This window comes from Euprymna scolopes, chromosome 21, assembly GCF_053919585.1.
Source record: "Euprymna scolopes isolate OS-2025 chromosome 21, ASM5391958v1, whole genome shotgun sequence".
Lineage (NCBI taxonomy): Eukaryota > Metazoa > Mollusca > Cephalopoda > Sepiida > Sepiolidae > Euprymna > Euprymna scolopes.
The window spans coordinates 116,508,145-116,522,449 of record NC_136502.1 but is presented as its reverse complement, the minus strand read 5'-3'; the positions used below and the strand labels follow the sequence as shown (position 1 = coordinate 116,522,449).

The 14,305-nt window shown below is 32.7% G+C and overlaps 1 protein-coding gene across 1 annotated transcript in view; it reads left to right on the top strand.

The window, feature by feature from the left end:
- The first annotated feature begins 7,416 nt into the window (after positions 1-7,416).
- The window catches only part of LOC145242682 (uncharacterized), a 28,946-nt gene continuing 22,057 nt past the window's right edge, over positions 7,417-14,305 (top strand). The window contains exon 1 of the mRNA XM_080105814.1: positions 7,417-7,540. The gene's annotated coding sequence lies outside the window, so the exon portion shown is untranslated. The remainder of the gene's footprint in view (positions 7,541-14,305) is intronic.

The window sequence follows — 14,305 nt, the reverse complement described above, 5'->3', positions numbered from 1 at the left end:
TCCTGTGCAACTTTTCTAAACTCTATGATATCCAAACCTTTTAATACCTTAACTTGTCTCACACTTTGATCGAGAACAAGGGTTAGCACCTGCTCTCATGCCAAACTTAACATATTTTATCTTCCTCCCGAGAAGGAAAAATCCTCCTCAACCGAGGCAATCCTATCCTTCAGCCCGTAAATTTTGGCCAGAGACCAAGTGTAACAACTGCTCCAACACTACACTCAACATATTCAATCCCTGTCCTGTGAAAGAGAAATCCTTCTCGACTGAGGCATTTTTATTTTTTTCAAAACAGAATAATATCAGCACCGTTAGTTTCTTTAAGACATTCTACTCGACAGTTTAAGTGATTTAACACTACTCTCAATTAGATCATTATTTCGTTTTTTTTGATAAAATTCTCCAACCTAACGACTTTCTATCTGACTGCTGAGAAGCAATTTACTATTTCATATTCTATGAAAACTCCCAGGCTAAATGATTTTTTATTTTTATTTGACAGCCACTTCCAACCAATTTACTACCTCACACCCTATGAAAACTCTCAGGCCAAATGACTTGCTCTTCAACAGTTTAAATGCCTTAAAATTCCTTTCAAATAATTCACTATTTCACATCCTATGAAAACTCTCAGACCAAATAATTTTCTATTCGACATTTTAAATGCTTCAACATTATTTCCAAACAATTCAGTATTTAACATCACATCTTATGACAATTCTCAGGCAAAATGATTTTCTATTCAACACAGGTGAGAATGCTACACAACAATTACACAGGTTATCAGTCCTCATCTAAAAAAATTTTTTTTTTTTTTCAAAAAATAGTACATTTCAATACAAATATTAAAATGACGAAACAGTTCCCTTAATTTTTTTCTTATCTTCAATCAATTCACTGTTCTATCCAATTCTATTTGTTTTATCCCTCAAGATTAACACCCACCCTCACTGCAATATGCATCTCGCTGCATGCATTCATGACACCATAGTGTCACAACTTTCTCTCTCCAGATTTCCATGTTTTCCATCAGCTGCCTCAGATTTTCAGAATCACAGTTGGCATCATGTGTAATTTGATGAATATACGTGGATCTTTTTTTTTTTTTTTTTTTTTACATAGGCATCACCACATTATCAAGGCCCAGAGGCCACTCAAGGATAAGGGTTAAAGAGTGTACAGTAGAAATTGGACAATATAGTAATTATTAGTAATGAAAATTTGGTAAATTTGATAACTTATATGGAACGGCTCATCAAGAACTTATTTACTTTAGACTTGAACACAACCATATTATAGTCAGCCGGAAAGCAGGAAAATGGAAGACAATTCCACAGGCGTGCAGTTCTAAGAAAGAAGCTTTGTTCATGGAATCTACGTTTAGGTTTAGGCACAGATAAAGAGTGGGGGGAATTATTGATAGTGTTTACAGCTAGACGAGTGTTTCTTGTGAAAGTTTGGCGAGGGGGGACCATAGATTGAAGCTCAGTCGAACACTTTCCATGAAAATAATGATACATCAGAGACAAACTCGCAACATCTCTTCTGTGAGATAGAGGTTGCAAGGAGGAGAAAAGGACATCTCCTACGAGGCTACGAAGTCTATTTTGAACTCTATCAAGGCAGGACAAGTTCTTTCTAGCAGCTCCTGCCCAGATGTGGCAACAGTATTCCATCCTTGGACGTACCTGGCTCTTATATAGATAGAGAATAGCATCAGCAGTGAGATATTTACCGGATCGATAGAAAGATCCCACCATTTTTCCAGCGGCCTTGGCAACAGATTTGACGTACGTGTTCCATTTAAGATCAGGAGTAAAGGTCAAGCCCAGAAGCTTGTCAAAACTTGATCTAGGTCATCCTATGATTGTGAGCCTGTGCCGTGGGGTCCACAGCGTAAAGTGGGCATAAAAGTCTACCGAGTCTTAGACTAGCACTGAATTCATAACACTGTTAGTTTTACATGGATGCAACAAGCCAATAACAATATTTTGAATCTATGCATGACTTCTGAGTTCTGATTTGTGCAAACATTTAAATTCGTTTCTGGTTTACCCAATCAGAAACAATCTCTTATGCGAAGAAAGACTGGTTTCAGAGTTGATAAAAAAGAAGCACTCACTACTTTTTCTTCTGTCAGCCACGAGACAGCACGACTATCTTATTTTTCCATGATGCTCTGTTAAACTCCAAAACATTTTTCTTGAGACACAAACCAAGTTTGACAAACCTCCCAAATTCAATATGGCGACAGCTGCACACACATATAACACACACATATAACACACACACACACACACACACACACACACACACACACACACACACACACACACACATACATACTTAGATGAACTGAGTTTAACACATACATACATACAGACTTTCTCATAATATGAACTCTTAAACGTTTTCTACATACTAGATATTTATCCTACTTATGGATTCTAACCTCCTACATTGTCTAAACCAGGGTTTCCCAAAGTGCACTCCATGGAGTCCTGGAACTCCGTGAGTGAATATGAGGGGGGGGAGATTCTTCAGAAACCCTTTCTTAAAGAGGACTAAATGCTTTATATGGAAAAATTAAATGGCTGCAAACATTTAATTATTAATCTTTTTTTACTGAAAAAAGAAATGATACATAACTACAGGTGTAAAGCGTTTCAGGATGGCTTATGAAAAAAAAAAAAAATAAATTAACAAAAACTGCAACAATTTTTGATTAATCAAAAACAAAAAAATTGGTTGTAAACATTATCATTAGTTAGTGTTAAAATTTAAAATTAATGTTTTTCATATTGATTTTAGAAATTATCTTGTGCTCCGTGAAAAACCTTTGCCCTGCTCAGGGACTCCATGGTGTCTTGAAGTTTGGGAAACTCTGGTCTAGACCATTTCTTTTTTTTTTTTTTTTTACAAGGGAGTCACCTCTTATCAAGGCCCGAAGGCCAGTCGAGGATAAGGGTTAATGAATGTAAAGTAGTAGTGTAGTAATCATTAATGTTGTAGATTGGGTAGAATTTGATTATTTAATGGGACGGTTTAACAAGAACTTGTTTACATTTGACTTGAAGACTACCATATTGTAATCGGCTGGGAAGCAGGCCAGTGGAACAGTGTTCCACAGGTGGGCAGTTCTAGGAAAGAAACTATGTTCATGGAATCTGTGTTTAAATTTAGATATAGAGGCGGGGAAAATTGTTGATAGTGGTTGTAGAAAGTCAAGCCATTTTTGTGAAAGTTTGGCAAGGGAGGGGGGTCATAGATTGGAGCTCAGACGAGAACTTTCCATGAAAATAACGATAGAGCAGAGACAGGCTCGCAACATCTCTTCTGTGAGGAAGAGGTGGCAGGGAAGAGAAAAGTGCATCACCTACTAGGTTTTGAAGCCAGGTTTGAATTCTATCAAGGCAAGATAGGGGACAACGAGCAGCTCCTGCCCAGATGTGACAACAGTACTCCATTTTAGGACATATTACATATTATTCTTATGGTACTAATCCTATTTCCTCTCTCCTATCTTTATCCACTGGATACCCAAACACTAGCTATTTTCATTCAAACATAAACTGCTCATAGACGTTCGGCAGGCAACACACTTTTCTCATTGCTTTTCTTTACATGTCAACAAAGACGATCATTAAAGATGTTTTGTTAGAATGAGACTTTCCATTTTACAACACAAAAGGAAGTGCACTATGGCCCATAAAACATGCCTGAGTAACCCCCTCGGCATCTTCCAGTAGGGGAGTCTCTGGCTATTTTGTGAATTTTATTTCTTAACTCATCAGCCATTGAGCAGTGTAAGGATGGTAGAGGAGTTGGTTGACCTTTTTCTGCTCAATGTCCATTCCTCATGAGCCATCATCCTCATTTTTGCTCTGGCTTGTTTGGCATAGAGTGGACAATCTAGCAGTTGGCCAAGAGAGAAGGGGAAGGGGAGAGGATTGAGGATGGAATTCCTTTACCCTTCTGTGCTCATTTTAAAATCAGTTCCAAATGATTGTTCTTACAGATAGGACGTGTTTTAGGGCTGCATTGGTAAGTCTGCTTGATTTACCAACATATTTCAATCTCTCCCTTAAGAGCAACAAAGCTCTAAAAAGGAAGAATAAAGAAAAAATATTAGGCTAAAAAAATCCTAATGCATTTTGGGTTAGCCCAAACTGATTAAAGATATTAAAAGTTTCAACTGACCAGCTTTAAGATGTAATGATCCGGTCCCTGTTGATTTTGCAGTGGGAGTTTAGCTCTGTGCAGTTCTAGGAGGTCCACTCTACTAGGCCTTGCCATCTCTCTTTGAAAAGGGGTTACGTTATTGCTAATCGCCTGAGTGGCCCTTACCAGGGGATGCACTTTTTATAGGTTAGAGTGCCTCCTACTCTGTTGCGCCGTCTTTTCAATCCCACTTCTGACTTTGCAGTGGGAGAGAATGAAAAACCTTTAAGACGTCACGGGTGATTAATAAGAAACGTTGCTATTGAAGAGAAAACCCTTTTCAAGAGAAAAGGAAAGTCAAGATGAGAAAGTTAACCAGGAAGCTGTTTAAAGAATGAATCACTTTTACAGGAAGTGAAAAAGAACATTCAACCTTCATAATATGCAAAAGAATTTAGTTAAAAGTGATTGGTTTGAAAGAAGAAATTATCTGAGAAAAAAAGACTGAAAAGAAAGACTTTTGAAGAGACAGTTTTATATCGAATTTTTATTGTATATTCTTTGTTTTCAGCCTTTATGTAACAGAGCGCATGTGGGCATGTGTGAGCGCATGTGGGCGCGTGGGAAAATATTAGCAGGAGCCGAAGGATAGCTGGCCAATGAAAATATTAGCTGCAGCAGCCGTTAAAGCATGTATGCAAATTTGCAAGTGTGTGCAAACTTACATCACAAGAAAAGGAGAGAAATATACTCCACGCAGTTAAAAGAAAAGCAAACTGTGCATTGGGCAAGTCGAGGGCGAGAAAGCACTGGTTGGTGCTGGCGTGGGACAGTGGTGTCAGAGACTTTGAAAAAAGCATGTGTGTGCGAAGAAACTTTGGAAAAATAATGAAATGCATTGTTTTGGAAGAAACATGAATAAATGCATTTCATTTGCATTTTAAAGAAATGCCGAGTTGGATTTATTTATTTTTGTTTATTTGTTCCTTTGTGATGGCGGCGTGGGGTCCGAGAGAGTGTCTTTTTTTTTAATACTATTTTTACCCCAATCAAGGCATAGTACCACTTTGATGTAGGGAGCTACTATTGGGGACATAAATTGCAAGAATACTATGTAGGGAGTTGAGCAGCAAGATATCTGTTCACATTACACTTGAACTTCTGCATGTCAGTACAGTTGGAAAAGCAGAATCCCGGAAGAGAATTAAAAAATCTAGCAGTTCTGGGGAAGAGACTATTAGAGTAGAAGGCTTTTTTACATCTAGGGAGGTGTATCAGAATTTTTGACACCCCTAACACGAAACTGCAAATAAAATATAAAAAAACTCGTAATTTCTCTTTTAAAAGTGGGTTGTTTATTTTCTTTATGGATTATACTTCCAAAATAAACTAATAAAGTTGTTTTTAAAAGTAATAGAAATATTTTTTTTTATTTTTTAACAAACAGTAATGAAATTAATTGAATTTTACAAGCTCAGTATTTTTCAATTTTTAAACTTTAAAAATCTATCAAAATTTTTCTATTGATTCAATTTTTACGATATTTTCAGGGTCAATGTGAAATTTTATGCTCTTTCCAATAAACTGAATATAATATTTTAGACAAACTTTTTTTTAAAATTCACGCCCCCCATTTTCAAGTGTCTATTAAAAAGTAAATAATTAATTTACTCACCAAAGTTTTATATATCACAAATTGAAGATAAAAGATCAATAAATAATATATTCAAATTAAAAAAAAAGTAGTGTTTTTTTAGAAATTTACCTGTAAAGTCCAAAGTTTAAAACCTTTTTTTTTTAAACCACGTTGTTTGTTTTTTCTTTTGTTATTTTTTTTTTTAAATGAAACCTTGGTCCTTGCTCCTTTAATTGAAAAAAAAAAAAATTAGGGCTTGAATTACATTTTTCGAGTAGTTATAAGCTTGGAAAGACAGGGGGTCGAATGATTTCACGCCTTCCATTTTGAAATGTCTATTAAAAAGTAAATAATTAATTTACTCACCAAAGTGTTATATATCACAAATTGAAGATAAATGATCAATAAATAATATATTCAAATTTAAAACAAAAAAAGTAGTGTTTTTTAGAAATTTACTTGTAAAGTCCGAAGTTTAAAACCTTTTTAAAAAGAAAACACGTTGTTTGGGTTTTTTTTTTTTTTTTTAATGAAACCTTGCTCCTTTAATTGAAAAAAGAAATTAGGGCTTGAATTACATTTTTCGAGGAGTTATAAGCTTGGAAAGACGGGGTGGAATTATTCAATATTTTTCACGAAATTTCTGACACACGTGTAGGTAGGGATGGGATTTAGCTGCTTGTCGGGTTTGTTGAGGGTATTTACGTCGAGGGGGTACAAGATTTGAACTGTAGTGATACAAAACAGTAACGGCCACACCATGTTACATTTATTTAAGCATTTTTTGTCAATTTTTTATTTTATTTTTTAGATAGAAGAGGTGAAATTAATTGTTTTTCTCAATTTTTTAGTATCGCTCAGGGCGATAATCATTCAAGAATTTTCTCTTATTTAGAGCATCTTTTTTTTTTTTTTTAAAGTATCTTATGTGTTTTTGTGTATTTGTAAATTGTTACATAGCTTAACATACTTGGGAAGCAAAAGCAATAGCTTTTAGTTCTTTTTAATAAAATTGTACTTAACTATTTTCTGGGTCTAGTTATTATTTACCCTTTTTATTGCTCCCTTCTTTCTTTTCTTTTTTTCATTTATTATTACCTAAATACGGATTTTGATAACGACCACAGAATCTAATTACTGTTTGCAATAAATTAACTCCTTGTCAAAGAGTGATGGTAAAGCCTGGGAGGGGGCCGTCAGAGAACCGTACAAAAGCATACTTCAGGCCGATAGATGTAAGCTCATCTACTCAAAAATGACCTAAACTATGTCGGAATGATTCTTGATTGCGTATCTTCGATTCTTAGGAATAAAAGCACAACACTGATTGCTGTAATAGAAGATTTGTACGGATCCTCCCTTCATAAAACCCACTAAGACCGCGCACGCCGCAATGCCTATATTTGGTAAATACTATCATATTACGAAATATTTCAGAACAAGACAATAATATTAACACATGCAGCAAGTTCTTTAACTAAAGTCTTATAGCGATTTATTATTCCTAAAATTAAAAATTAAATAAATAAATAAATAAATGAATTTAGAGAGGAAATTAAGAATTTATCGCTGACACACAGACAGACGACAGGTTCCTGTTTTTGCTTTCTTTTTTTCCGAGTTATTCCCCTTAGTTCTGTTTACAGACCCTGCTGAAATTTTCACGCCTTTACACAACATTTTTTAATCGTGTCAAACGAGGGATTTTTTAATACGTATGAATGTAACCCCAAAAAGAAGGTAGGTTATGTGTACATTTATAACATGATTGTCATGATAACTACATTTTTATAGAAACGCAGTAAAATTGTTTATCAAATAATGCAAGAGAAGGATACATAATCTTGGCGGCCCAAAAGTGAGTGGTTTTATTACAGTGTATTAGACTATGTAATCTGAACCCTGACTTTTAAGTCATAATGAAATGATCCCCGCCCATCCGAGTAAAAAAATACGTAGAAACAGGATTACTTTGAAATCGCTAACAAATTTTAATGGCTGATTTCATGTCGAATTTATAATCAACTTTTTACTATCTATTGTTTTATTAGACGAAAAAAAAAAAAAAAAAAAAGACACGAAAATATTTTTTTAAATGAAAATTTCGGTATTTTTAATTTTATTCGGCAAAAAAAGTAAAATAATGTTAAAAATAAGACTGATCATGAAATTTGCAACAATTTCATTTTTACAAATTAGTGAAAAGAAAAACAAAGAAAAAAAAAAACGGGTGAAAAAATTGTATTCCACAAAAATAAATAAATAAATAAAAATGACTCAATAATGACGCGTGCGCGGTTTGAACTCTTCATTACAAAAGCAAGTCACGCACGTCGCACGCACGGCTACTAACTTTTAAAAATCGTTTATTATTGCTTCGAATATATCGGTAAAAATCTGCACATTATAATTTATCATATTTAATACAAATATAACGTTAGGTACTTGTATAGATCAGCACCCATGGCTGTCAATTCGTTAGAATTTAAAAAATAGAAATAAAAAACGAAAGACGATCACACAAAATTAAACTAATTTCTAAAACGAAAAAAAAAAAAAAACCCACATTTTTATTGATTTATATACGTTGTATTATTTTATTTATTTATGTAAATTGTGGATTTTTATTTTTGTAATTTTGAAATATGAGTTTCTAGCGAGTGTTGAATTCGTTTATCGATCCATACGTACATTTTTGCATTACATGCGAAATGCAACAATTTGAAAATATCTACAGTAGGTATGTCTTTGCGGCCTGTAAAAAGAAAAGCGACAGATCAAACAAGGGAGATAAATCGTGAAGTAAGGGAGATTTTTTTTTATCATTAAATTGTTAGGTGAAAGTACAGAGTTACAAAACACCCTACCCACCCATATTAAGAATGGCTTTCTTAATGTTATTATGCACGGTACAACTTGTCGAAAGCGCTGTTTTGGGGTTGTTTTAAAAATGGAATAGAAATTTAAATCTCGTTCTGTTTTACCCCCCCCCCAATTGTTCTGGTCCTATATTTTTCTTAAATGCTTGACAAATAGTATAATTTTCTAATAAGGAAGTTTAGATTTCTCAAAAAAAAATGTCCCTTTCTTCTAACTTATACCGAAACACTAAACAGCTGAGGAGCATCTGAGATTTTTATACAATAATAACAGAAGAAAGGAAATTTTCCTTTCTTTTGTTATTATTGAATAAAAATTGTGCACATATCGGTGATCGTGCTACACTTTTTAAATTTATTTTAATTATTTTCGATTTTATTGATGCATGCGCATTTAAAAATAAAAGATAAAACGGACCGAAATTTAAATTTCCATTCCATTTTTAAAACAACCCCCAAAACAGGACTTTCGATAAGTTTTACCCCTACCTTAAAAAAAACTTGTTGGTGCTTATGCACTTTTGTTACCGCGCTATTTTTAATTAAAATTTGATTTTCCTGTTAAAAAAAAAAAAAAAACTTGATCAAATTAAGTGTTTTTTTTTTTTTTTGTATGCAAACTTTATTCCATAACGAATATGTACAATAGAACATTTTTTTTTTAATGTCTTGATTAAAGTGTACAAGTACGAAAAAAAAAAACAGCACGGTAAGAAAAGTGCATAAGAACCAAATTTTTTTCATCCAAACTTGACGAACAATTTTGATTATTTTGATGTAAAGTGATATTGAAAACACTTCCTGTACAAAACCAGGTCAATTGGTACAAAATAGTGCCCCACCCTCCAAGTTCTTTTTCATTGGTTAAATGTATTATTTTTTTTTAATAAAGCGTAAATAATATTTGATATATATGTAAAAATAATTAACATATATATATATATATATATATATTATTTTATATTTTTTGATAAACTAATTCAACCCAGGGCAATTGTTATCTCCAACGTGAGACACCTCCCCTCCCCTATATGTAACGCGATGCAACTATAATTTAATTTAATATTATCATCATAACTTTTGTACCATTTTAAAAGCTTCAGATAAATTAGTATTTCCCTTTTTGGGGGGTTTGTTTTGCTATATATATTCGAAAAACTTGTCGGGTTTGTATTACTGTACACATAGATTCGAAAAAGTTGTCAAAAAATAAATATATAACAAATAAATATTATCAAAGGCAAGATAAGTTACTTTTCTACCAAACTGGATATATTTTTCCTGTTTTTATTCAATGTATGTTTATTCAGCTCGAAAACCATACAGTGTTTACCGATGTATTGGAACATTCAAGATGGCGCCTGATTCTCTCTTTAACACGGTAAGTTTGGGAAAAGATGTTATAAATAAAAAACCGGATAAAATACTGTTAAAAACTCGCTCAATATATGTTACCGTGGCATAGGTTGCCATATATTCGGCGGGTTTTTAATAGTATTTTGTATAGTTTTTTATTTATAACACCTTTTTCTAAACTTACGGTGTTAAAGAGGGTGTGAGACGCCATCTCGAATTTTCGAATACATCGGTAAACACTGTATGTTTTTCGAGCTGAATAAATATGTTACATTGAATAAAAAACACAAAAAATATATCCAGTTTGGCAGAAAAGTAACTTATCTTTCCTTTGATAACATTTATTTGTTATATATTTGTTTTTTGACAACTTTTTCGAGTCTGTGTACAGTAATACAAACCCCTGTTTTATCGTTATTTCCATGGTAGATGCTCGTCCGAGCTCCAATCTCTGGTCTCCCCTCACCAATATTTCACGAAAAACACCCGTCTAGTTGAAACCACTGTCAATAATTTTCCCCACTCTTTTTTATCTGTGCCTAAATCAAAACGTAGATTCCATGAACAAAGCTTCTTTCTTAGAAGTACACGCCTGTGGAACTCTCTTCCGTTTGCCGGTTTCCCACCTGACTACAACTTGGATGTCTTCAAGTCCAACATAAACAAATTCCTGATGAATCGCCCCCTTAAGTAAGACACTTTATCAAATCTCCAATAATAACGATTACTACGATCCCATTTTACTGTGCACGCTACCCTTACCCCCGAGTGGTTTCCGGCCTTGATAAGTGGTGACTGGTGACCTCCATGTTTTAAAAAAAAAAAAAAAAAAAAAAAAAAAAAAAAAAAGGCGAGATAAGTTACTTTTCTACCGAACTGGATATTTTTTTTTAGTTTTTTTTTAAATTTAATTTAACGTGTTTATTCCGCTCGGAAAACCGTGTCACCGATGTATTTGAAAAATGCAAATGGCGGCATACTCGCTATTGAACACGGTAAGATTGGGAAAACGAATTTAAACAAAAAATTATACAAAATACTGTTAGAAACTCAGTATATTTTACCGTGACTTAGGCGGATATATATTCGATCGGTTTCTTTTGTATAATTTGTTTGAATTCATTTCCCCAGTGAGCATGCCGTCATTTTTCTTTTTAAAATATATCGATAAACATTGTATGATTTTCGAATCGATTACACGTTTTAAAGTGAGTAAAACCACTAAAAACCTTTCCAGATAGGTAGAAGAGTAACTTATGTTACCTTTGATAACATTTATTTGTTATATATTTGTTTTTTTTTAAACCACTTTTTCGAATCTATGTGCATAAACAACCCCTCTTAAATTTTTTTACAGCATACGAAAATAATGAAAAATGCGAGATCAAAAAACAGCGTCCCTAAAGGCGTAAACAAAACAAACTCGTGTTTAAAAATTCTAGCTAAAATCAACTAATGGTCAGATTTTCATGACATTTTCGATACCTATTCAATTTTAAATTAACTTATATTTTAAAAACAGTTTTCGTTAAATATGTGAGAGGAAATATTTTTTTAGGCAGGTGTGTCAAGGTCTGGGGTGTGTACCCTTGCACGTCCAAAAGGGAAAAATGTTAGTGACACCGTCTAGTTTCATTTTCTCCCCCCCCCTCTTTTTTTCTTTTATATCAACACGTGGTTAAAATTTGAATTGATAACAAACGTGTATTATATTTAAAAAAAAAAAAAAAACTTTTGCAAGTGCTTGCAAAAGTATTTTTTTTTTTAAATATAATTTTCAATAGTTTTATCATTTAGGCATTTAAAAAAATAATTTATTTCATGTTTTTTTTCCTTTTGTTTGAAAAAGAAATTTAATTTCATTCGTTTTTATTTCACTAAAAATATAATTCAATTTCATTTATTTTTATTGTTTTTTTCCTTTGTTCGCATTTTTTTTTAAAACATTTTATTTGTTTTTAGTTTTTTTTTTTTTTCATCAAAATGAAAATTAATATGGTCGAAGAAATATAACTTTTTCTTTTAATTTAAGAAATAAAACATTCTTTTTAAATTAATACATTTATTGTTCAATATTTCTTAACATAATTTAGAAATAATATATTATTAGGTGCGATTAATTAAAAATGAATAAATAAACAAGTTATTTTTATATTTAAAAACCCTTTACTTATTTCACTTATCTTGACGTTGTAAATTAAAAGTGGACATAAAATCAATATTATGTTTTAAAGAATGAACGTTTTTTTTTCCCAATAATATGTATTATATTTAGTTAAATTACAACAACAAAAAATTCTAAAAAATAATTAACCGTTAAAAGATTTAAAAAGAATAAAATTCCAATATTCTGCCATATGAAGTTTTAAAAGATTTTTTGAGTAAGGTTTTCCAATTTAAAAAAAAAAAATGTTCAAAGAATATAAAAAAATGACTATTGACTATAAAATAGCAAATTCAACTATAACTTGAAATTACTGTAATCGTTAAAAGATGTTTGTTTCTGGGCGGAATCAACTTGATTTTAGCGCCTATTAAAAAAAAAATGTGCAGAAGGTCTCTAAATAATAAAATTAACACAAACAATAGCAAAAACAAAACAAAAAAAGTTTCTCTCTGATAATTGAATCAGAGAAGAAATTTTTTTTTTGTTTTTGCGACTAACGGCATCCGTAAAAAGTATGCACAATTATAAGATAAACACAAAATGATGACGTGGCATAAAATGTGATTTTACACAACAATTTGGACATCCCTATTGGACAATGTCCTAAATTAGCATCGGTAAAAACTTTTTCAGAAAAGGTTTTAATTAAAAAAAAAAAAAAAAAAAAAAAAATTACAAAGTCTATTTAATTTCGGCGTATATACATACGATACTTTGGTATACCAGCAACATTTTATTGATCACATGAATCCTTCGATCTACACACAAAACAGAACACGTGCAAAGTTAATTGGTTAATTTTAATGCATTGAAAACTAAGCTTTTCTCCTTTCATCATAATCGCTTTTTGATCCCCCCCCCCCACCTCAATTGAAATGAATTGCTCTCGTCTTGGGGAACCTCAATGTCTTGGCAAGCTTCTGGGACTGACCTTCACTCCTGATCTAAAACGGAACACATACATCAAATCTGTTGCCAAGATCGCTGGAAAGATAGTTGAATCACTCTACTACTCCAGTAGGTATCTCACTGCCGATGCAATCCTCTACCTGTATAAGAGACACGTATGTCTTAAAATGTAGTACTATTGCCACATCTGAACAGGAACTCCTCAGCACACCCTATCCAGCCTTGGTAGAGTTCTTGACCGGCTTCATAACCCAGACGGTGATGCCCTTTTCTCTTTCCTGCAACCTTTTTCTACAGAAAAGATGTTGCAAGCCCGTTTCTGTTCTATCCTTATTTTCATGGCAAGTGCTTGACTGAACTCCAGTCTAAGGTCCTCTCTTGCCAAACTTTCACCAAAAAAAAAACAAAAAAAACACTCGACTAGCTACAACCACTATAAATGATTTCCCCCATTCTCTATCTGTGGCTAAAGATAAATACAGATTCCATGAACAAAACTGTCTATCCTAGAACTGCCCGCCTGTAAAACACTGTTCCACTGGCCTGTTTCCCGGTTAAGTACAACATGGTAGCCTTTAATATAAACAAGTTCTTGTTGAGCCGTCCCCATAAATAATTAAATTCTACCCATTAACGATTACTACATTATCACCCTACATTCATTTTAACTCTTATCCTTGAGTGGCCTTTGAGCCTTGACAAGTGATAACTTCCAAGTAAAAGAAAAAAAAATTGGAAGATGAAAAGACAATATGGCACCTCTGACAACCTGTTCCAATTTTATATCTAGTTTGTATGGCGAAATAACATTCTTGGGCGTCTTATTTATTATATTAAACAGTCCTATCTTGTTTTAAACTTTTTTTTTTTATCTATATATATATATATATATATATATATAAAAATAAAGTTTCTATTCAATTTTTTGATTGAATTTGAACCTTTTCTGAAATTCTTTTTTTTTTTGTTACCAATGCTAATTTCGGGCATAATCACGTTTACACACTAGTTCCCGCCAGATCACCGAAGTGCTTGGCCAGTACTTGATGGGTGACTATGGGAGGGCTAAGTGCTTAACATATTTTGTAGTTGTCATTAACAAAATACGTTTTTTTTTTAGGTGCAACAAATATTTAAAAAATGCGGGGAAAAAAAAGTAAAACAGTCTTGTGAAAAAAGACAAAGCGACAATAA